The 22,332-nt window shown below is 36.6% G+C and overlaps 1 long non-coding RNA gene across 3 annotated transcripts in view; it reads left to right on the forward strand.

Moving 5' to 3' along the window:
* Window positions 1-2,843: 2,843 nt before the first annotated feature.
* LOC110348776 (uncharacterized) overlaps window positions 2,844-22,332 on the forward strand; it is a 70,892-nt gene continuing 51,403 nt past the window's right edge. For all 3 annotated transcript variants that reach the window (XR_002394312.2, XR_002394314.2, XR_002394315.2), the window contains exons 1-2: window positions 2,844-2,917; window positions 5,410-5,470. This is a non-coding gene — a long non-coding RNA (uncharacterized LOC110348776). The remainder of the gene's footprint in view (window positions 2,918-5,409; window positions 5,471-22,332) is intronic.

The raw sequence follows: 22,332 nt of genomic DNA on the forward strand, positions 1-22,332 counted from the left end.
GCTCCAAGTGGGGTATGGACTCTTGAATATATATGGAAGCATTTTTAAATTTTGAAGCATTCCTAAATGTATCAGTATTACTGATATTAGGATATTGTCCTATTCCTATTGGTTGATATGGTGGGCATTCATTCATTCAAAAAATATTTACTAAATGCTTACTATGTCCCAACTGCTTCTCTAAGTGCCAGAGATATAATAACAAATAAGTCTTTATACAGTATTCATATGAATAAAATGGTGTATACAAGTTAAATAAATAAATAAAATTATATTAAAAATAAAACATAAAACAAAGAAAGAACTTCACATAGTGATAAGTGCTATGAGGAGAAAAAAGGATATTTAGGTAGAGTATGGGATAGGTTGTGAGCCAGGAAGGAGAGACATTTTGTTACATAGGTTTGCAGCCTGAGGAAGTGACATTTGAACCGAGATTCAAGTTGAGAAGTCAGCCATAAATTCTAGCTGGTGGAAACAAGCAGTATGAAGATCCTATGACAAAAGCAAATTTGCTATATTCAAGGAATGATAAGAACTCCAGTTCATAAAGTAGGCAAAGCTCACTGGGATTTGTAATCTTACTACCACTGAGTGGTAAATGAATGAAAAACCATTAAAATCACTTTACTTTTTAAATTGTGTGTGTGTATATGTGTGTGTAGTATTGGGGGGTTGAACTCAGGGCCTTTGCACTGATCTATATCCTCAGGCTATTTAACTTTATTTTTAATACTGAGACAAATTCTTTCTAAATTGCCTATGCTGGGCTCAAACTTGTGATCCTCCTGCTTCAGTCTCATGTAGTGCTGGAATTACAGGCATGCACCACCACACTCAGCTAAAATCTCTGCACTTTAAAATTTTACTTTTTCTTTTTACCCCCCCCTTCCATTTTACATGAGTCTCTTTACAGCTAAAGAGACAAGATGAAACAGTTTAATGAAAGGATTTCTTGACTGTTTTTAATGCTTTCCTCTACTATTTTAAGAAGTCTTCTCTGTGATCACCATGTCACCATTCTTCCTCTTTGTCCAGAAATATCTTCTCTAATTTTTGTATCCCTTCTTGACAGAAATTTACAAAAAAGATATTTCTTTTATGCCTTCTAAAGGAAATAGAAGGAAAATGCTGAAGAAATAGATATTATAATTACATATTTTGAATTCTGCCTTTGTTATAATAGATTCAGGTTATTATGTTCATCAGATATAGACCACTTACCCTGTATATTTAGAAATGCCACTTAACCTCTCTTGCACCTCAGTTCCTTCTTCTAAAATAAATGGAGGTTCTGCTATTTATCTGGTAAGGTCCTGTAATACTGGGCACATGTTGTGTCAAGCACAGTGCTCAGAACATAGTGTTTACTGGAGTAATCATTGTTATGTGATTATGAAGATTTCCATTCTTTCCAGCCCCTTCCTAATAAACCTTTGTTGCACACTTTTTTTAACAACCCAAATAAATTTTTATGCTAACTTCTCAGCTCATGCCACTGATCAAATGAATTTTCCATGTTCAGCTCAAAAGATACTGTACATTTATCCCTGGCCCTTTTTATTTATTTTTTAAATTTGGAGGTGGAGTCTCACTAAGTTGCTAAGTTTCCCAGGCTGTTCTTGAACTTGTGATCTTCCTGCTGGGATTACAGCCATGCACCACCATGCCCAGCAAGATACTATGTATTTATGAGAACATCTTTTGGTAGCAAAAATTACAGGTGTCAAATATGAAAAACATAGTAATCAGGCTCCCATCAAGCTCCTGAAAACTCCATGATTGGGTAGCTGTACCAAGGGTTCTAGAGCATAGGTGAAAGCATATGAGTATATAGCCCTGGATCTCCTGACTGCACCTGCCAGGTCTTCAGTCACTCATTTTTATCTAATTAATGACATTCCTGACATATAGGGTTCATTTAACATGGAATGTGTCCATATTCTGTCTGTGGAACACTTTGTTCTCCAACTACAAAAAATAAGCAATCACTGATTTTCATTTTTTTATTGTATCATTTCAAATATAATGTTCTCCCTACTTCCCTTTTCTTTCTTCTTCCTTCCTCTTTTTCTTTTTCTCTAGTAAAAGAAAGAGGGAAGCATTTCGGGCTTGATCTGAGAGGAGGACCATGATTGTTCCAATTACTGAAGTTTAGCTTGTGGTATTTTCCTTGCCTAGAATGCTTTTTCCTCTTTTCTTCTATTCAAGACTAGTCTCACCTTTTCCACTAAATGTTATTAACTGTCTTTGTCCATTTTATGCTGCTATAATCATACCACAGGCTGGATAATTTTAAAACAACGGAAGTTTATTTGGCTTACTGTTCTGCAGATTGGAAATTTCAAGGCTGAGGGGCTATATCTGGTGAGGGCCTTCACTGTATTATCTTCTGTTGGAAGGGCAAGAGAGGGCAAGGGTGGTGGTAGAGGAGGAGCTGAACCCATCCTTTTTATCAGGAATTCACTCCTATCATATCTAACCTGCTTTGTGGATAACAGTATTAATCCATTCACCTACAAGGTAACCCAGTCACCTCTTAAAGGTTCCACTCTCCATACTCTTACATTAGGGATTGAGTTTCAGCACATGAACTTTGGGGGACACATGCAAGCCATAGCGATAACTCTGTACTGTCGAGGACCAGAGGAGAATTAAGGCCTAATTGGGCTCCTCTGTGAGCACAAAGGAGAAAGGCTGCACTCAAGGGTGACTGTATATTGCATATTAGGGAAAAGTTAAGACAGCTGAGGTTAAATTGTTTACCAGCGTATGTACTAATGGCTATTGGAAAGCAGATGAATCTTGTGTTACTTTGATTGCTTGTGCCCATGTTTGGGTGAATAAAAGCAAGGTGAGGGGGAAGGCTCTGGCTGTTCTGCCTATTGTAGGTCGGAGCCTCCCGGCTGCCCGCAAGGTAAGCTGACTCCGTGTCTCTGTCGTTCGTCCTCATTCGCCCTGGGTCAGAGAGAACAAAGGAGCGAATCTAGGTCCCTGAACAAGGCCGGCAGTCAGCGGTCAGTGTGGGGTTCGGGACCAGGCTCGCCTACACTGGACTTGACTTATTGTCCTGCAGGAATATGTTTGTGTGTACTTTCTGCCATTTAATTCATACTGTTGAGCATGGTACTTAAGTTTAAAGGCTATTTCCCCAGGTAGAGCTTAAGTTTATTCAGAGCAGTGATTGTGTGTTATACATTTTTAGTATCTCACTGTTTCCATCTCTTCCAATCCCAACCATAATCGTGATTTTAAACACATACACATCCCTTATTCCTTGGTGATTAAGGGCATTTTTAGCTAAAACAAAGACAACTATGTATTGTGTAATATTATAGACCCTGCACGAGGCCAAACTTGAGTCAACTGTTACTCTAAAAGAAACCTATTGGGAGGAGTTGGGGAAAGGAAAGAAGGGAATGGAATTAATATGAGAAAAGGAAAAAATGGAAACAAAGTCTTTGTAAACAGAGGAGTAAAGGAGTTGGAGGGAGGGCAGGGGAATGGGGAAAAAGTAACCAAAATATGTAAAGGTACAAATTTCCAATGATGAATGTCATTGTATAACTAAAATGTACCAATAAAAATTTTTTTTAAAGATGAAATAATTTACAAGGATAAAAGAAGCCTATTAATAATAGATCCAGGCTAATTAAATGCCTCAATCCATACCATTTTACCCCAAATTTCCCAGGGAGTTTGAAATGTCTCAGTCCGAGCATCTGTAAATAGTGAAATCAGCCCTCAAATAAAATAAAAATCCTTAAAAATTAGACCTTTTGTTTCTCCTATTATGTGTATTGTATTCATATAGATTCTTGGTTACATCACCACCAGATGACTAAAAATGAATGCTAGTCTTTTTTCTCCCTTCTGTTGATAGCTTTAGTGATTTGTTTGGAGAAATTAGGGGAAACTTGGAACTAAGAGGAAACATAGAGACTATGATTTTTATTCACTTCTTCATGTGGCCAGTTAATGACAAACCATAAAAACAAATTGATACGTAAAAGAAATATTATCCTCAGAAGAAAGTACTTGTTAAAGTTTAAAATGGCAGATACAAAAATAAAGAGGATGGTAGCTAATGAGCTCTGTAATATAAACCAAACAACATCACTGAAATCCTGAATAAACAGGAAATCCAATAGAGGAAGATATCTATGCTTGGTTACTGCAGTCTGCTATGTGTAAGTTTAAAAAAGGAGAAGACAGTGCTGAGTGAGAAGTCACGTATACCTAGATGTGCTCTATTAAAAGAGGCCCTTGATTGCTCAGTAATTGCAGAACTAGGCTCTTGGGGAGGCCTTTGTCATCCCTCCTTGCCTGACACCAGATGATAGTGTGGCTCTGTGATAAGAAACGGGACCGGTGTCTCCATGGTAACTAACTGAGCTCTATATATTACACCTCATTACAAATGAGGATAAATATATACATATATATGCAGAATAAATATATGCATGTGGATATATGTATCCTATCTTTTATCTAGAAAGTGAAAAGAACAAAATGTTATTGCATTGAAAAGATAAAGTTGATAGGTCTTTTTTCCCCCATTGGTGCAGGTCAATATTTCATTTTTCAATTCCTCTGATGAGTTTGTTCTGAACCCACCCAGCTGTAGCTTGAAAGATTAATGATGGCCAGCAAAAGAACCTGAGAAAAGGTAGTGAATGAATAGAAACCAGCACCAGGGAAGAATACTGCCTGGCTTTGGGGACAAATAAGAATTTACTAGGTCTATTAGTTTCATCCCCCTAACAGGAAAACCTGGAACCCATTAGAATGGAAACCTAAAAACTTTTGTAATGTAACGATTCCTAAGAGTTCCAAAATGCATAGTCCAGTGAGAAGAAAAAGGAAGGAAGGAAAATCAACAATTTCCTTTCTAATTTTCTCTTCTGTAGGTATTGATTTTACTTTAACACACCTAACTTTACTATATGTCTTCTCATATAAGACCATTACACTATGTGTAGGTCTTCATAAGGTTAAACACATTTCCTGAAAACAACCTGTGCATGTCATACATTTTAAAGAAAAAGACCAAATTAAAGAAGGCATCATTGAGTAAACTATTAACACTAAAATTAAAACTGTTAATTCACCATACAGAATGCAAATATTTGATCAAAGAACTAAGACCCAGGAGCTTTTTGCAAGTGTTGTATTAGCTTTGATATATTAGTTCATCTTCTCTTAGATAAATAACTTTAAGCTCTGAAGCAAGGACCTTTGGTAGCCTGGAAGGAATTTCTGCTGATCCTTAAGGTTAGTTCCTTCCCTATGTCTTTTTCTCAACACATCTAATTTCTGAACAAGTATTTAGGTCATTGCTAGAAAGCATAAATGTCTTTGAAAAATAAAAAATAGTTATTTCAACTAATGTAATGTTCTACCTTTCAGGTCCTTTGTACTATTTCTCCTCTACATGGCTTGTGAAAACCATTGTTTAGAGTCCTCCAAGGTAAGTACTTTGCATAGGGGTGACACGGGGAAGGATGTAAGTAGGTTCAAACCCAAAAAGAATGAAAACGTGTATACAACTTTTACACAAATGTTCTTAACAGCATTATCCATAATTGCCAAAAAGTGGAAACAACTCAAATTTCCATCAGTTGATGAATGGATAAATATAATATAATATATCTTTACAATAAATAGTATTCAGCAATAAAATGAAATGTACTGACACACTACAACATGGCTGAACTTTGAAAACGTTGTGCTAAATAAAAGGCAGTTATAAAAAGACCACTTATTGAATGATTTCCATTTATAGGAAATTTCAAGAATGGCCAAATCCATGAAGTAAAAATAATATGAGTGGTTGCATAGAGCTTGAGGGGAGGGGATCAAGAGCTTGGATGAGTGCTGAAGGGTATTTTTCTTTTGGTAATGGTGGAGATGTATTAGATTGGGTGGTGGTTGCAAAATTCCAAATAAACTAGAAATATTACATTGGACATTTGAAAAGGATGCATTGCATGGTATGAAAATTTCATCTCAAAGCTATTGCAAAAATAAAGGACATAGGTCAAGAGGAAGATTATGATCTATGAGTGGGAGGACCATATATTCTGATTGCCTGAAATTGTCTGATTTTTCCAGGTAGAGCAATGAATTTTTGATAATCCTGCTTTGACTTTCAAAATGTCCTGATTAGATGATGAATTATATGGTCATCATATATATAACCAGAAGTACCATGACCTTCTGCAGGGTGTCTTAAAGTTACCTAGTCAAAATATCACTTGGGGGCTGGGGATTTAGCTCAGTGGTTCCTCCGCAAGGGCAGGGTCCTGAGTTCGATCCCCAGTACCCCCCCCCCCAAAATCACTTGGAATCCTTTTAAAAATAAAGATTCCTATGTTCTTTCTCATGGACTCTAAAGTAGGTTAAAGATGGGAACTAGTGTTTGTGTTTTTAACGATTATCTGGTGACTCGTATGAATTGCTGGCATTCTACCTGCTCATAAAAAAAGGTGACCAAATTACCTTTTGGCCAAATAGAATTCCAGGGAAGTATGAGGAGGCTTTTTCAGGAAATTGGTCAGTTATAGAAGGCTGCAAATGAATTCTCACTGTGAGAAGGATAGAGAACAATGAGAATAAATAAATGCAGTGATAGTTCTAAGAAATATCCTCTTTTCTTTCTTATCTGAGATTATAAAACAGATCTAATGTCTGTTCAGTAAGAATGAATTAGGACTGTGGTGGTTACGCTTAACTGTGTTAACTTGATTTGCTTGGGAGCCTCCTAGGGGATTAGTAAAGCACACTGCTAAGTGTACATGGTTGGGTTATGGAGGCGTGACCATTGGTGCTATACATGGTCCCTGGCTCCTTCCTCTCTGGCATTGCTCTGCTTCCCAGCCCCTGTGAACTATGCATCTTTGTTCCACTGTGCCCTTCTGCTGTGATGTTTCTGCCTTGAAACTAGCTAACCATGAATTGAATCCCTTAAAGCCACAAGCCAAATTAAACCTGGGTATTGGGTATTGTCTTAGAGACTGGAAAAGAGACTACTACGGGAATAACACTAGGAGTGGTCCAGCTGGAAATTTCTTTAAAGTGGCCAAAGGTAGAGGCAGGTGGATTCTGAGATATCCCTGACTACTGCCTCCTATCCTAGGACCGAATATCTACTACCTACTACCTTCATTTGGACTTTTCTGTCCCACTCCATCCCTCATAATTTTGATTGTGGTAAACTCTCAAACTCAGTTTTGAAGACAAACGCAGGACCCTCAAGTGAGGCAGAGCAGTCTCAGAAGCATAGAGAAGTCCAAGACACTTATACCTTAGAACATTTTTTTAAATTAGAAGCAGAACCAAGGAAATTGGGTCATAGGAGTTTTTTAAATAAATATGAGCGGTAGGCCATATAACAAATACGAACCAAACTGATAAAACAATGTCATGTGTATAGTATAATATGCAGATTATTAAATACTTAAATTGTGATTTGTCTGAATACATTGAAGATGCTAAGTCTTCATTGTCCTTTCATATGGAGGAACTTCACACTTTCACAGTCTGAAATGAAAATTGTGCTGAAGAAGCTTATGCATTCCCACATGTGTGGAATCATTATAAAATTTCTTAAGGAAGAGGAAAAAGTCATTACTAACCTGTTCTCTGATTTGGCCAGATGCTTTAACTCATGTCCTTTTTGCTTCTTTAATCAAGCAAGAAAAAAGCTCTCCTGCAGATTCAGAGCTCAGAAGTACTCCTCCGTGCTCCTATCCTTGCCCAAGTCTCTTGATCTATGGGAAAAGGTTGACATCTGGGGAGATTTCTTTGTTTCACTTTGTTCTTGCAAAATGTTTGAAATATTCAGGCTTTTTACTGAAATTTCAGTACTTTTTTTAGGTACTGTCGGAAATATTTCAGTGTTTAAAAAGGATTCCTAATTAGTTGAGGGACCTCAAGGATAAATGTTGTTGTTGTTGTTGTATAACACAAATTGACTTCTATGATTTCTAAACTGCTGCTTTTTGATGGGACATTCTATGCATCCCCTTTAAGCTCCTATAGAATATTAGTAAGCCCTATTAGCAGATCAACGTGGCAATATTAACTGAGAGGAATGCTTTGGTGCTTCTGATGACTGGGCACCTATGGTCTGGCAGTGTAAGCAGTAATTTAACATTGCCCAAAAGGTGATTTGGAAAGCTTTTTAACTGTTTTAACTAAGAGAATTATAAATTTTAGGCTAGAGATGCAGTGTTATTAGATCCTCATACGAAACAAGGACAAAAAAGCATTTTTCTAGAATAAGGACCTATGTTGAATTACTGGAAAATATTTCAGGTGAGAACTTTATTAAATACCTACAGGTTTAGGAGGCTCACAAACCTGAGATTTGGTAGGCATCTATGATGGTAAACAAATGATGAAAAAAAAATACTAAGCAAGACTATGGCCTTGAAGTTTCACTATTGTCAGGAAGTAAGGGCGTTCTGAACACTTGAGGAGTTTGAGGCTAGCCTGTGCTCCATAGTGAGTTCAAGACCAGCCTGGATGATATAGCAAGACCCTGTCTCAAGAAAACAAAAATTAGAGAGAGAGAGAGACAGACAGACTGACTGACTGACTTGATAAAGCTTTTGGTTAACTTTAGTAAAAGCCCTTGGTTGACAATTGGGGTTGACCGAACCTTAATAGAAGTCTAGAAGTGAAATACTAAATTATAACCAGAAAAAGCATCAAATAAACTATTAGAAGTTATTTTCTGCTTTCAAGTTCAATAAAATTCTTCCCCAAATATATCAAAGTTATTTTTTATTAAACTGTCAAATGTTTCTCTTGGTTGAAATCCTCAAGTGTCACAGGATCCTTCCTACTCAGGAGCAGGGGATGTCTTTCCATTTTTCTGATATCATCTTCAATCTCTCCTTTCAGAGTACTATAGTTTTCAGAGAAGAAGTCTTTGATTTCTTTTGTTAGGTTGATTCCTAGGTATTTCAGTTTTTTGAATGCTATTGTGAAAGGAATTATTTGCCCTATTTCTCTCAGTGAGTCTGTCATTGGTGTAGAGGAAAGCTATTGATTTTTGTGTGTTGACCTTGTATCCGTCTACTGTACTGAATTTGGTTATTAAGTCTTGAAGACTTATGGTGGAGTTCTTGGGGTCTTGTATATAGAGTATCATGTCATCTGCAAATAATGTCAATTTGACTTCTTCCTATCTTTCTTCCTTTTATTTCTTTCTCTTGTCTAATTGCTGTGGCTAGTGTTTCCAAAACTATGTTGAACAGGAGTGGTGATAGTGGACATCCTTGTCTTGTTCCTGATTTTAGTGTAAAGGATTTCAGTTTTTGACCATTTAGTATGATACTGGCTGTTGCTTTTTCATAGATAGCTTTTATCAGATTGAGGTAGAGACCGTCTATTCTGATTTTTTGTAGGGTTTTTACCATAAATGCGTGTTGGATATTGTCAAATGCTTTTTCTGCATCTATTGAGATAATCACATAGTTTTTATCCTTGGCTCTATTGACATAGTGTATTACATTGATTGATTTGCTTGTATTGAACCATCCCTCCATCCTTGGGATGCATACCCCTTGGTCAGGGTGTATGATCTTCTTGATGATCTTCTGCATTCTATATCCTAGTATCTTACTAAGGATTTTTGGATCTGTGTTCATTAGTGAGATTGGCCTATAGTTCTCTTTTTTGGTTGGGTCTTTCTCTGCTTTGGGGATCAAGGTGATGCTTGCTTCCAAGAACAAATTCGGGAGTATTGCTTTCCTTTCAATTTCATTGAAGAGTTTAAACAGTAGTGGCAGTAGTTCCTCTCTAAATGTCTTGTAGAATTCAGCAGTGAAACCATCAGGACCTGAGCTTTTCTTAGTTGGTAAGTTTTTAATTACATTTTTAATTTCATTGATTGATATTGAATTGTTTAGAAATTTTATGTCTTCTTTTTTTTTGGTACCAGACATCGAACTCGGGTCCTTGCGCTTGCGCAGCAGGTGGTGAAACCACTGAGCTAAATTCCCGACCCCTTTTATATCTTCTTTGTTCAACTTTGGTAATTCATATGTATCTAGGAATCTGTCCATTTATTCTGTGTTGTCCATCTTATTGGCATATAGGTTCTTAAAGTAGTCTCCATTGCATTGATTTCTACGGTGATCTTTTATAATTTCCCCCCTTGTGTGAACTTTGGGTTTGTCCTGCTGCCCTTCTTTTTCTAGAAGCTTGAGGTTTAGGATCAGGTTCTTTAATTGGGCTCGCTCTGTTTTCCTAATATGAGTATTCACTGCTGTGAATTTCCCTCGTAAGACTGCTTTCATTGTGTCCCGTAGATTCCAATATGTTGTATTGGCATTGTCATTTAACTGAAGGAACTGTCTGATTTCTTTGATTTCCTCTGTGACCCATTGGTTATTTAGAAGTGTGTTGTTCAATTTCCATGTGTTTATGAAAATTTTGCTGTTTCTTTTGCTATTGATCTCCAATTTTATCGCACTATGGTCTGATAATATACAGAGGATAACTTCAATTCCTTTCACTTAAACATGTTTTATGAATGAGTATGTGATCTATTTTGGAGAATGACCTGTGTGCAGCTGAAGAGAGTGTGTATTCTGATTTTGTGGGGTGGAGCACTCTGAAATCATCTGTTAAGTTCATTTGTTGAAGATTTCTAATATTGTTTGTTTTTTGTCTAGTTGATCTATTTGTGACAGTGGGGTATTGAGGTGCCCCACTACTATTGTCTTAGTGCTTATATGATTTTTCATGTCCATTAGTATTTGTTTTGTATAGTTGGGTCCACTAGTGTTTGGTACATATATATTAATGATTCTCATCTCTTCCTCTTGGATTGTTCCCTTTACAAGGATGTAGTGTCCTTCTTTGTCTCTCTTAATCAGTGTTGGTTTGAAATCCACTTGATCTGCAAAAGATCTGCAAAGAGGATAGCTACTCCTGCTTTTTTGGGGGGTTCCTGTCACATGGAGTATTATTTTCCACCCTTTAACTTTCAGTCTGTGAGTTTCCTTTTGAATTAAGTGTGTTTCTTGTATGCAGCATATCATTGGATCTTGCTTCTTGACCCATTCTGCCAGTCTATTTCTTTTGATTGGTGAATTGAGACCATTAACATTGATGGCTATAACTGATACGTATTGACCTATCATTATCATGACTTTTTCTTTTTGTTGGATTCTCCCCCTTTGCATTTAATTTTTTGTCATGCTGGAAGGATTCATTCTTCTGGGCTTCCTGGGGTTGTGATCCTCGTTGTCTTTTCCTAGGATATTGTCTAAAATTTTTTGGAGTGCTGGTTTGGTATTCATGAAGTTCCTAAGGTGCTCTTTGTCATGAAAGTATATTATTCCTCCATCAATTTTGAAAGATAATTTTGCAGGGTACATCAATCTGGGTTGGAGACTGATTTCCTTTAGGGCTTGGAATATGTCACTCCAAGCTCTTCTTGCCTTGAAGGTTTGCATTGAGAAGTCTGCTGTGATTCTGATGGACTTTCCTTTGTATGTGATTTGTTTTCTCTAACTGCTTGCAGAATTTTGTTCTTCTGTTGTGTTTCTGGAATTTTAACAATTATATGCCTATGTGTAGACTTTTTTTTGATCAAGGCTATTTGGAGTCCTATATGCCTCACTTATCTGTATGTCAAGCTCTTTTCCCCTGCTTGGGAAGTTTTCTGCCATTACTTCTGTGAACAGTGTATGTCATCTGCACTCTCTCCTGTTTCTTCATTGACTCCAATCAGTCTTGTTATTCTTTGTATCATCTAGCAGCTGCTGGCTTGATTTCTCATGGTCCCTTACAATTTTAAAGCAATTTTTCTTTTCTTGGTCACTAATTGCAACCTTATCTATGTCTGAAATTCTATCCTCACATTGGCTCATTCTGCTGTGTAGACTTTGAGTGGAGTTTTTAATCTCCTGGAAATCTGTTTGCATCTGTTTTATGGATTCCATTTGTTTCCTATGTTGGGATTGCATCATGTTCCTGAGCTCCTCTCTAGATTTATTAATCATGTCTTACACTATGAGCACAATCTCTGCTGTTATCTGAGAAATTATTTCTGATTTCATTTTTCCCAGATACTCTTTTGTTGCTAGTTCAAGGACTCCAGGTGGTTGAGTATCAGAGTGTCTCATCTCACTTCCCTTTTGGGTTGCTGTAGGTGATCAGGAAGTCTGGTTTTGAGACTTGTTTACGTGTCTTCTCATTTCGACAGGGGGTGGGGGGTGGGTGCTGCTGGCTCCCGCGCAGCTCATCTTCTCTTGGCTGGGGGCAGTGGTATGGTGGCCCAGAAGCCTCCTCTTCTGCTCTGGGAGCAGTGCCACGGTGGCCCAGAAGCCTCCTCCTCTGCCAAAATTTGAAATTTGTATAGCATTTGATATGTCTGTTCTTTTGTTGCCTATGCTTTTAGTGTCATATCCAAGAAATCATTGCCAAATCTGATGTCGTAACATTTTTGTCTTATATATTCCTCTAATACTGTTAATGTTTTAGCTCTTATGTTTAGGTCTTTGATCCAATTTGAGTTAATTTTTGTGAATAGCATTAGATAATAATTTGACTTTATTCTTTGGCATGTGAATATCCATTTTTTCCCTCACCATTTATTGAAAACTGTCCTTTCTCACACTGAGTAGTCTTGACAACTCTGTGGAAAATCATTTAGCCTTGTATTAGATAGTTCAGGAAGCCATAACAAAATACCATGGACAGAAATTTATTTTTGAAGTTCCAGGGCAGGGTGCCAGCATGGTTGGAATCTGGGGAGGATTCTATTCCTGATTTCCAGATGGCTGCCTTATTGAGTCCTCACATGGTGAAAGAACTCTCATGTCTGTTTCTCTTTTTATAAGAGTGCCAGTTCTATCAGATCAGGGCTCCATCCTTGTGACCTCATTTAACATTAGTCACCTCCTTAAAGCCACTGTCTACAGTCACTGGAGGGTTAGGGCTTTCACATATAAATTTTAGGGGGATGCAGTTCAGTTTATAGCAATTATATTCAAGGGTTTATTTCTATTTGGTCTATTTTTCTTTTTAAAAAAAATCATTTTTATTAGTACATGTTTGCAGTACATAATGTTTACAGTTCTTGTGTGGAGTTGGTACATGTATGTAACACATCTTAATTCTTTATCCCCTTTCCCTCCATCTGCCTGTACTACACTGTTTTGATTTCTATAGCTTTATAATAACTTTTGAATCAGGAAGTATAAGTCTTCTGACTTCTCTTTTTCAAGATTTTTTGTCTACTCAAGATCCCCTAAGATTCCCTATTTGAGGATGGATTTGTCTGTGTATGAAAAACATTGTTAGCATTTTGACAGGGATTGCATTGAATCTGTATATCACATTGCATGATTTTTAAGAATGTTAAATCCTTTAACAATGAATATGGGCTACTCTTCCATTTATTTATATCTTCTTTAATTTTAGAAATATTCTATAGCTTTCATTGTATAAATTTTTCATCTCCTTGGTGAATTCCTACATTTTATTCTTTTGGATGTTGTAAATGGAATCACAGTCTTCCTTTTTAAATTATTCATTGTTGGCATATAGAAACAACTAATTTTTGAGTGTTGATTTTGTATTTTTCTATTCTGTATTTATTAGTTCTAATAGGTTTTTTTGTAGAAACTTAGGGTTTTCTACATGTAAGATCATGCCTTCAAATAATTTTACTTGTTTTCTTGCAACTTGTGTGCCTTCTATTTCATTTTCTTGCCTAATCACTCTGGTGTAAACTTCTAGAACTATGTTGAATAGAAGCAGCAAAAGCAGGCATCCTTGCATCGTTGCCAATTTTAGAGGAAAAGTTTTCAGTCTTTCACCAGTGAGTGTGATGTCAGATGTGGGTTGTTCATATATACATGTTATTATGTTGAAATAGTTTCATTTTTATTAGTCTGTTGAATGCTTTATCATGAAAGGATATTGAATTGTGTCAAAAATTTTTTTCTGCATCAATAGAAATGACCTTATACAGTGTTTTTCTTTTTCCCATCATTCTGTTACTGTAGTGTATCACATTAATAATTTTTTCATATGCTGAACTAGTCTCACATTCCTGGAATAAATTCCATTTAATCATGATGTATATAATCTTTTTATATGCTGCTGAATTCAGTTTACTAGTAATTTGTTGTGAATTTTTGTTTCAGTGCTCATCAAGGAGTTCGGTTTGTAGATTTCTTTTAGTATCTTTGTCTGCCTTTGTTATCAGGACAGTGGAACCCATAGAATGAGTCCGGAAGTGCTCCTTCAATATTTTGAAAAAGTTTGAAAAGAATCTGTTACTACTTAAAAGGTTTAGTAAAATTTAACAGTGAAACCTGCAGATCTAGGGCTTTTCTTTCTTAAGCCATTTTTAATTACTAATTAGATCTCCTTATTAGTTATAGATCTACACAGATGTTCTGTTTCTCTGACTCACTGTTGGTAGGTTTTCTGCTTCTAGGAATTAGTCCATTTCTTTCAGTTATCTGATTTGTTGACATACAGTTGTTCATAGTGCCCTCATAGTTTTTATTGGAGTAATGTCCCCACTTTCTCATCTGATTTTAGTAACTTGAGTTTTACTTTTTTCTTAGTCTAGCTAAAAGTTTTTCAATTTTGTTACTTTTTGAAGGACCAGCTTTTGGTTTCATTGTCCTTTATTCTGTCTTCTGTCTTATTTATCACTGTTCTGATTGTTAGTGGTTTTTCTTCTGCTAGTTTTGGATTTAGTTCTTCTTTTAATAGTTTAAGTTGTAAAGTTAGGTTGTTGGCTTGAGTTTTTTTCTTTTCTAATGTATATATTTTCTAATTCTTGCATCCATTGGTCAAGAATGTGATGTTTCATTGCCACAAATTTGTGAATTTTTAAATTTTCCTTCAGTTACTGAATTTAATGTCATTCTCTTGTGATCAGAGAGGACATTTTGTCTCAAGTCACTTTTTAAGTCTGTTGAGACTTAATTGCACATGAGAAAAATGTGTTTTCTATTGGATGGATTTTAAATCCATTTTCAGATTTGTTTTTAATTGAGTTATGAGGTACCCATTATGTCAGTTTTTGCTTCCTATATTTTGATAGTCTGGTATTATATAAATAGTTATATCTTCTTGTGTATTAAAGCTTTTATTAATGTCTTTGGGTCTAAAGTGAATTTCTTGTACACAACTTAGGTTTTATGTGAATAACTTTAAAAAAGTCTTTATGGGAAAAAGTTTCAAACTGAATTTACAATATCCTACTTTTTATAATTATCTTTATCAAGATCTTACTCTCTAGCTTCCTTTCATTTCAAACTTTACCATTTTTTGAAGGACAGGTCTAGCGACAACAAACTCCCTTAGCTTTTGATTTTTTGAGAATTTCTTTTTTAAAAAAATTTTTATTTAAGTTTTATTAAAACTTCTCTGTGCTGGTTTTATATATATATATATATTTTTTTTTATTTATTGATTGATTGATTGATTGATACATTTTAGGTATAAAATACATCTACATTTATCACTGGGTGTTTGTACCAGAACATGATGTATCTTAGTTTTTATTTTTTCTCCCATTACCTGTGCACCCTTCACCCCCTCCACCCTTCCCTATTTACACAGAGTTTGATTCCATTTTTTTTTCTTTCTCATAATTTTTCCTTTCCCTTTTTCCCTTTCCCCTTCAACTCCCACCATTCCCTACCCTTGGACCTTTTCTTATTTTAAATTATCAATTATTCATTTTAATCACTTTCATCCTTATTTACACTTTCAGTTTCTCACACTAGAGAAATTATTCGGTATTTACACATGTGTCCTATTTATTTCACTTAAGAGTATGGCCTCAATATGCCTCCATTTAGCTATAAATGTCTCTAGTTTCTCATTCTTTATCACTGAGTAGTACTCCATTTTATAGAAAAACCACATCTTCTTTATCCAGTTTCCAGTCCATGGGCACTTGGGCTGTTTGCAAGCTTTAGCTATTACAAACTGTGCTGTCATGAACATAGGTGCACATATATTGCTGTGGTATGATTCTTTTAATTCTTTGGGGAAGATTCCCGGTAGGGGAATAGCTGGGTCAATGGGACATGTAGTCCTAGTTCTTTGAGGTATCTCCATACTGATTTCCACAGTGGTTGCACCAATCTACATTCCCACCAACAATGGAAAAGGGTTCCTTTCTCCCCACACCCCCACCAGCATTTGTTATTTGTTGATTTCTTGATACCAGCCAGTCTTTCAGGGGTGAGGTAGAATCTCAGGGTTGTTTTCATCTGGATCTCTCGAATGACCAATGATGTTGAACATTTTTTCATATGCTTATTTGCTGCTTTTACTTCTTTGAGAAATGTCTGTTCATTTTGGATGCCCTTTTTTGAATTGGGTCTTTGAATTTGGGGGGTCTGATTTTTTTCAGTTCTTTGTATATTCTCGATAGTAGACCTTTGAGGTACAGCAGCTAAATATTTCTTCCCACATTGTAGATTGTCTCTTAGCTCTATTGGTAGTTTCTCTTGCAGTGCAGAAGCTTTTTAATAAGATGAGATCCCAGTTGTTGATTCTTTGTGCTAGCTCCTGTGCTACTGAAGATTTGTTCATAAAGTCTTTTCCTACGCCAGTGTCATTGAGAGTTCTACCTAATTTATCTTCCAGCAACTTTAGTGTTTCTGTCTTAATATTTAGATCTTTAATCCACTTCGATCTTAGTTTAGTGCATGGTGATAGGTATGGGTCCAGTTTTAATCTTTGGCAGGTTGAAATCCAGTTTTTCCAACACCATTTATTAAATAGGCTATCTTTCCTCCAATGAGGGTGGTTGGCTCCTTTGTCAAAGATGAGGTGGCTGAGTATGTCTGGAGTTGTTTCTGCATCTTCTAATCTATTCCACTGATCCTTGGGTCTGTTTCCTTGCCAGTACCATGCTGTTTTTATCACAGTAGCTTTGTAGTATACTTTCAAGTTGGGGATTGTGATGCCCCCAGTCATATCTCTGTTGCCTAGAATTACTTTTGCTATTCTAGATTTCTTCTGCTTCTAAATGAATTTTTGGATTGTTTTCTCTAGTTCTGTGAAAGTATATTGTTGGAATTTCAATTGGCATTGCATTGAACCTATATAGTAGTTTTGGAAGTATGGCCATTTTCACTATATTGGTTCTTCCTACCCAGGAACAAGGGATATCTTTTCATTTTCTTATATCCTCTTCGATCTTTTTTTCAGAGAGCTGTAGTTTTCAGCGTAGAGGTCTTTTGCTTCCTTTGTTAGATTGATTCCTAGATATTTCATTTTTTTAGATGCTATTGTAAAAGGAATTATTTTTTGAATTTCTCTCTCAATGGGGCTGCTATTTGTGTATAAGTAGGCTATTGTTGTTTGAGTGTTGACCTTGTATCCAGCTACTCTACTGAATGTGTCAATTAGGTCTAGCAGACTTTTGACTGAGTTTTTTGGGTCTTCTATGTAAAGTATCATATCATCAGCAAATAATGACAGTTTAACTTCTTCCTTTTCTATCTTTATTCTTTTTATTTCTTTTTTCTAATTGCTGTGGCTAATATTTCTAGAACTACATTGAACAGGAGTGGTGATAGTGGGCATCCTTGTCGTTCCTGATTTTAGCATGAAAGTTTTCATTTTTTGACCATTTAGTATGATGTTGCCTGTTGGTTTTTCATAGATACTCTTAATCAGGTTGAGATAAAGACCTTCTATTCCAATTTTCTATAGGATTTTTATCATGCATGGATGTTGGATTTTGTTGAATGCCTTTTCTGCATCTATTGAAATGATCATATGATTTTTATCCTTGACTCTGTTAATATAGTGTATTACATTTATTGATTTATGAATGTTGAACCATCCTTGCATTCCTGGGATAAATCTGACTTGGTCAGGGTGTGTGATCTTCCTGACGACCCTCTGTATTCTGTTTGCCAGCATCTTGTTGAAGATTTTTGCATCTATTTTCATTAGGGAGATTGGTCTGTAGTTCTCTTGGGTTGGGTCTTTCCCTGGTTTTGGGATCAAAGTAACACTTGCTTCCAGGAATGAATTTGGAAGCCTTGTTTCCCTTTCAATTTCCTTGATGAGTTTAAGGAGTAATGGCAATAGTTCTTCCTTAAATGTCTTGTAGAATACAGCAGGGAAACCATCAGGACCTGGGCTTTTCTTTGTTGGTAAGTTTTTTATTACATTTTCAATTTCACTCATTGTTATTGGAGTGTTTAGAATTTCTATATCTTCTTCATTTAATTTTGGCAATTTGTATGTATCTAGGAATCTGTCCATTTCTTCTGTGTTTTCCATTTTATTAGAGTACAGGCTACCAAAGTAGGTATTGATGATTCTCTGAATTTCTGATGGATTTGTTGTGACTTCATCTTTTTCATTCTTAATTGCATGAATTTGAGCCTTTTCTTTCCTTTTTTTGATTAGGTTGGCTAAAAGTTTATCGATTTTATTTATTCTTTCAAAAAACAAACTCATTGAATCATTAATTTTTTGTATCATTCTCTCAGTCTCCATTGCATTGATTTCTGCTCAGATCTTTATAATTTCCTTTCTTGTACGAGCTTTGGGTTTGTTATGCTCCTCTTCTAGGAGCTTGAGGTTCTGCATTAGGTTATTTAAGTGAATTCTCTCTGTTGTCCTAATATGGCCATTCACTGCTATGAATTTCCTGCATAGAACTGCTTTCATTGTGTCCCACAGATTTCTGTATGTTGTACTGGCATTATCATTTACTTGTAGAAACTGTCTAAATTTCTTCTTTAATTTCCTCTGTCACCCATCGGTTGTTCAGGAGAGTGTTGTTCAATTTCCATGTATTTGTGGGAGTTTTGTGGTTTCTTATGTTATTGATCTCCAATTTTATTGCACTATGGTCTCATACAGGGGATAACTTCAGTTCTTTTACATTTATTTAGATATGTCCTATGAGCTAGCATGTGATCTATTTTGGAGAATGACCCATGTGCAGCTGAAAAGAATGTGTATTCTGATTTTGTGGGGTGGAACACTTTGTAAACATCTATTTAGTCCATTTGTTCAATAGCTTGGTTCAGTTCTAGAATTTCACTGTTAATTTTTTTTCTAGTTGATCTATTTGTGATAGAGGGGTGTTGAGGTCCCCCACTACAATTGTGTTAGTGCTTATTTGGTTTTTCATGTCCATTAATATTCGTTTTGTATAGTTGGGGACATTCGTATATGGTGCATAAATATTTAGGATTGTCATCTCTTCCTCTTGGATTGTTCCTTTCACAAGGATGTAATGACCATCTTTGTCTCTCTTAATTAGTTTTGGTTTGAAATCTACTTTGTCTGCAAATAAGATTGCTACCCCTGCTTTTTTCTGGGTTCCTGTCACGTGGAGAACTGTTTTCCATCCTTTTACTTTCAGTCTATGGATTTCCTTTTGAGTTAGGTGTGTTTCTTGTATACAGCATATTGCTGGGTTTTGCTTCTTAATCCATTCTGTCAGTCTATTTCTTTTGATAGGTGAATTGAGGCCATTAATATTGATGGTTATAATTGAGAGATATTGACTCATTCTTGTCATGATGTTTTACTGTTGTTGGGCTGTTTTATTTAAAGATGGGGCTGCACTATTCAGGCTGTCCTTGAACTCACTATGTAGCCCAGCCAGGGATCGTGGGGATCCTCCTGAGGACTGGGATTACAGACATGTGCCACCATGCCAGGCTTCCTTTTTTTTTTTTTTTTTTTTTTTGGTACCAAGAATCAAACTCGGGGCCTCTCTCGCATTTGCCAGGCAGACACTGTGTTTTTATTTTATTTTGGAGGGATCTGTTTGTTTTTGTTGTTCTTTGGTGCTGAGATAACAGGTGTGAGCCACCCTGCTTCCCAAACCATCCTGATTTTTCTTACTTTGAATTAGAGACACCCCCCCCCCCGCCCAGTTCAAAGTAAGAAAAAATCAAGATGGCTTGGGGAAGGGGGATGGGTCTTACTAAATATTCCCAGCCTGGCCGCTCAACCTTCTTAATAGCTCCTGATGACAGACTTTCACAATGGAGCCAGACAGTCTTGGCCTGTATTCCCTTCCTCTTCTTCTCCCTCCCTTCTTTGTCTGTTTGCTGTTGATTCTGCCTGCCTCACCTCCTCCCAACCAACTTGATGTTTAACCCAGTGAACTCTGAACTATGTCCCCAGCCCTTTATTTTTTTCCATCCATTTGGAAATTTATGCACACAATCATTTCTTCATTCACTTGTGCACTCTTGTACTTATGGCCTCACTGGAGTTGAGCCTGGTTGCACAGATTCCCCACCCCTCTTTCTTCTTGTTCTTTTTTTTTTTTGGTACCGGGGGTCAAACTTGGTTCCTTGCCTTGCAAGGCAGGAGCAGAACCACTGAGGTAAATCCCGGGCCCCTCTTTTTGTTTTGTGTTGCTGTCCTCCACCTCCCCCTTCCGCCTCGCCCCCCCCCCCGCCCCCGGTCTCTCTTGGGTTTTATACCACCACACCTGGCTCATTCTTGGTTTTTGAAGACAAGGTCTCACTAAATTCTGCAGACTGGTCTTTAACTGGTAATGTTCCTGCCTTTGCCTCCAAAGTCGAATTTCTTACTTTCTACCTCACAGGTGAAGGATAGTTTTGCTGAATAGGATTCTTGGTTGATAGTAGGGGTTTTTTTATTCCAATAAAACTTTATTTAATGAACATGAAGTGTAAATTTCTTATAATTATCATATGGTTGATAATTTCTTCTTTTAGCTCTTGAATGTATCAGCCCACTTCCTTCTGGCCTCCAAGGTTTCTGATGAGAAATCTACTGATGCTCTTATTGTGATAAGTTGCTTCTCTCTTGATGCTTTGCAGATTTCTTTTTTTGTCTTTTGACAATATGCTTGTAGTGTCTTAGTATGGGCTTCTTTGTTTTCATCCTATTGGAGTTTGTTAACCTTATTGGATGTCTTCATTAATGTCCTTCATCAAAATTCAGAAATTTTCATCTGTTATTTCTTTTTTTTTTGGTACCAGGGATTGAACTTGGGACCTTGCGCTTGCAAGGCAGGCGCTGGAACCACTGAGCTAAATCCCTGGCCCTCATCTGTTATTTCTTTAATCTCTGCCCCTTTAACTTCCTCTGCTTCTGGAATTGCCATAATACACATATTGTTTTTCTTGATGTCCCTAGGCTATGTCCACCTTTTATCTTTTCTGCTTTTCAGGCTTAATAATTTCATTTTCTTTCTGGTTTCTCTTCTTAAATCTGTCTCTGAATCTCTCTAGTGAATTTTTTATTTCAGTTATTATACTTTTTAGGCTAGAAATTTTAAAATGTATCATAGCTCTTTTTGATATTTCCACATTTTGTATACATTTTTGTGTGGTACTGGGATCAGACCTTCTAATTTTTACTTTGAGATAGGGTCTCACTATGTTAACAGCACCGGCATCAAACTTGCAATCCTCCTGCCTTCTCAAGTTGGAATTATAGGGTTGCTACCACTGTGTCTGGCTCTTATGCACATTTTAAAAATATTTTCTTGGCCAGATCCACAGCTAGGAACACATCGTTAATTCTAACACTTGGGGGGCTGAGGCAACAGAATCACCTCAAACTAAAATCTAGCCTGTACTACATAACAGCCTGTCTTGAAAACCAAATAAAAAAAAAAAATTTTTTTTAAGTGCATAGGATGTAGCTCAGTGCAAAGGGCCTTGGGTTCAATCCCCAGTGCCCCCCACCATACACACATAAGAATAGTAATAATTTGTGTGTGTGTGTGTGTATGTGGTACTGAAGATCAAACCCAGAGGTGCTCTACCACTGAGCTATACCCTCAGCCCTTTTTGTTTTTTATTTTGAGATAGAAGCTCATTAAATTACCCAGGCTGGTCTCAAACTTGGAATCCCCCTATCTAGGCCTCCTTATTCATTCTGATTAGTCATGCACCGCTACACTCAGCTTCATTTAGTTTTTTTGAAGGCTGTTATTTTAGTCTTTGGTAATTCCACCATCTGGTCTTTCTCAGGGACATTTTATTTTTTTTGGTACTGGGAATCGAACTCGGGGTCTCACACTTGCCAGGTAGGCACTGTGCCTGCTGAGCTACATTCCTGGCCTATTGACTTTTTTCCTTTGAATTATGATTCTGTGTGTGTGTGTGTGTGTGTGTGTGTGTGTGTGTGTTTTGTAAAACTGGACATTTGAATCTTATATGTTGTCTGGAAATAAGATTCTTTCTCAGAACAAAACAAATTAGCAGCAACTTCAACACTTTATTGTTTGAGACAGGGTCTCTCTATGTAGCTAAGGCTGGCCAGAAATCGTGAAGCCTAGGCTGGCCTGGAACTCATGCTAGTCCT

Source organism: Heterocephalus glaber, unplaced genomic scaffold (assembly GCF_053883595.1).
Source record: "Heterocephalus glaber isolate CG9 unplaced genomic scaffold, H.glaber_assembly_v1.0 deba00000071, whole genome shotgun sequence".
Lineage (NCBI taxonomy): Eukaryota > Metazoa > Chordata > Mammalia > Rodentia > Bathyergidae > Heterocephalus > Heterocephalus glaber.